The sequence below is a fragment of the Benincasa hispida genome, chromosome 12 (genome assembly GCF_009727055.1).
Source record: "Benincasa hispida cultivar B227 chromosome 12, ASM972705v1, whole genome shotgun sequence".
Lineage (NCBI taxonomy): Eukaryota > Viridiplantae > Streptophyta > Magnoliopsida > Cucurbitales > Cucurbitaceae > Benincasa > Benincasa hispida.
Window position 1 is genome coordinate 2,939,607 of NC_052360.1, and position 3,312 is coordinate 2,942,918.

Sequence of the window (3,312 nt, forward strand, 5' to 3'; positions counted from 1 at the left end):
ATCTCGTGCTCTAGGTCTTATACAAACTCTTTGTATAGGACACCCCCGCTCCATGTCTCCACACGAATGGTCAGGATCAACCATCTGTAGTAGTTTACAACACTTGCAAACCTCTACAAAGCGGGTTGTATCCGTAGTGTCACAAGGATCAAGTATCCCACTTTAATCTTTATACTACAGACCAATTTAGGTTATCACTTAAGGCATGATCCACTTGTATATCACATATATATGCTTAAGTTCACATAAGATAACCAAGGAGCTTTGTTTATTGGATATAAATAAATGCCAGAATTAAATAACACTTATTTTATTCATTGAACAATATGTATTTTTACAAAACAACGAGACTCTAGGAGAATTAGGATACCAATCCCAATAAAATTAACCCTAGGTAAAACACTCAGTGGGAGAAAAATAGGGTATATGATACTTCATTTTTCCTTTTCATGTTTCTCTCGAGGCACCTTTGCTTGTATCCCCCTAGGGTGGTGTTTGTGTTGATCAATACCAAGATGAATGGAGAGAGTGTTTATAGTAAGTGGGAGCGGGACGTGTGTCAACACATCCCACGGTCTCTTTCATTAGTTTGTAGTAAATTTTCATGCTTGGCTTTGAGGCACCTTTGCTTGTGTCCCTCTACGGATGGCATTTGCATGACTCTTTACTCAAACTCCAGAAATGGATAGAGTTGCTTTAGTTTTTGTCTCGATCGATTTTTCTCTACGGTTGGCTCATTCGGGCGAAACACTAAAATCTAAAATGATGGGTTACACTTACAAGAAAATGTTAAGCTAGTTAACAGTTTCTTAACCGAACAATGGTGACTGATATTTATAGGAACAAAGAGTTGTTTTGTATATTGGCTAAAATGGTCTCATTTTAGTGAAAGGGTACCTGATCACCCTATGGTGGCTTTTACCCTGTCTCATTGAAACATCATTGTAAAATAGATATCACATAGGGTGCATTAAGTTATTTTGCTAAATTTTATTGGGTGTTCAATTGGATAATGCTTGAATACTAATATAAATAAATTTTATGTTTAAGCAAATTTACAAAATGACTTCCATTATATTAAACATGCTCGCCGCTGATAAGTTAATAGGCGATAATTACATCACCTGAAAAAACACGATTAACACGGTTATAATCATTGATGACCTGAGATTTTTTCTAGTGGAGGAATGTCTTCCAGTCTTAGCACCAAATGTCGCTCAAAATGTTCGGAAAGCATACGAGTCTTGGGTACGAGTAAATGAAAATGCCCGAGTGTATATCTTGGCAAGCCTTTCTGAAGTTTTGGTTAAGAAACATGAGCTCATGCTCACTGCGTGAGATCATGGAATCCTTGCGGGGAATGTTCGGACAACCGTCCGCTGAGCTCAAGCATGACACTCTTAAATAAATCTTCAATGCCCGTATATAAGAAGGGGCATCTGTTCGAGAACATGTTCTCAATATGACGATCCACTTTAACATGGCAGAGATGAATGGGTCTGTGATCGATGAGACTAGTCAGGTTAGCTTCATCCTAAAAACTTTACTTGAAAGTTTCCTATAGTTCTGCAGCAATGTTGTTATGAATAGAATTGACTACAACCTGACCACCTTGCTCAACGAGCTACAGACTTTCCAATCCTTGATGAAAGTCAAGGAACAGAAGGGAGAGGCAAATGTTACCTCCTCTTCTAAAAAGTTCTTCAGAGGTTCGACCTCAAGAACTAACTCTGTGCCTTCATCTTCCGACATCAAAAAGTGGAAGAAGAAGAAAGGTGGAAAAGGGAAAGTTAACCTACCAGTTGCTGCCCATAAGGTCAAAAAAGCCAAGGCTACAAAGGGAATATGTTTCCATTGCAACCAAGAGGGACACTGAAAGAGGAATTGTCCCAAGTACTTGGCAGAAAAGAATAAGGCGAAGCAAGGTAAATATGATTTACTTGTTTTGGAGACTTTTTTACTGGAGAATGATGATTCGGCCTGGATAATAGATTCAGACGCTACTAACCATGTTTGTTCTTCATTTCAAGGAATCATTTCCTGTCTCTTATACACATCTAGATGTGTATAAGAGACAGCGTTTGTTCTTCATTTCAAGGAATCATTTCCTGTCGGCAACTGGAGGTTGGGGAGATGACGATGCGTGTAGGAACTAGGCACGTCGTCTCAGCTACTGTAGTGGGAGGACTTCGACTTTGTTTACAGAAATTGTATATTATATTAGATAATGTATATGTGGTTCCAAATTTGAAAAGAAACTTTATTTCTTTAAAATACTTACTTGAACAAAACTACTCTTTATCATTTGATGTAAATAAAGTGTTTGTTTACAAAAATGGAGTATATATTTTTTCTGCAGATCATAAAGATAATCTTTATGTGCTAAGACCGTTAGCAACTAAAGCTCTCTTTAATACTAAACTTTTTAAAACTGTTAACTCAAAATAAAAGATAGAAAATTTCTCATAAGGAAAATGCTTATCATTGGTACCTAAGATTAGTACACATAAATCTCAGTAGAATTGAGAGACTGGTCAAGAATGGAATTCTAAGTGAGTTAGAAAAAAATTATTTACCTGTATGTGAGTCATGCCTTGAAGGAAAAATGACTAAAAGATCTTTTACTAAAAAAGGTTATAGAGCCAAAGAACTCTTGGAACTTGTATATTCAGACTTCTGTGGTCCAATGAGTGTTAAGGCAAGATGAGGGTTTGAATGTTTCATCACTTTTACTGATGATTATTATAGATATGGGTATGTTTATTTAATGCAACATAAATCTAAAGCCCTTGAAAATTTCAAGGAGTATAAGGCTGAGGTTAAAAATGCATTAAATAAAACGATTAAAACATTTCGATCTAATCGAGATGGAGAGTATTTGGATCTAAAATTCCAAGAATATTTGATAGAGCATGGAATTGTCTCCCAACTCTAAGCACCTGGTACACTCAGCAAAATGGTATATTAGAAAGGAGAAATCAAACCCTGTTGGACATGGTTTGGTCTATGATGAGTTATGCTTTCTTACCTGATTCATTTTGGGGTTATGCAGTACAGACTACAGCTTATATTTTGAATTGTGTTTCTTCCAAAAGTGTTACTGGAACACCTTTAGAATTATGGAATGGTTGTAAAGTTAGTTGATAGCTCTAAAAAAGAGCTATTATTCCTAGCTTAATTCGTGCCCATTATTGAATTTTCCATGTTTATTTTCCTATTTTGTAGGTATCGAGCAACTAAGAGGTATAATTGGTGATTTGGAGTAGATCCGAGTTAACTTGAAGTAATTTGGAGTTGATTTAAGCATCCAGA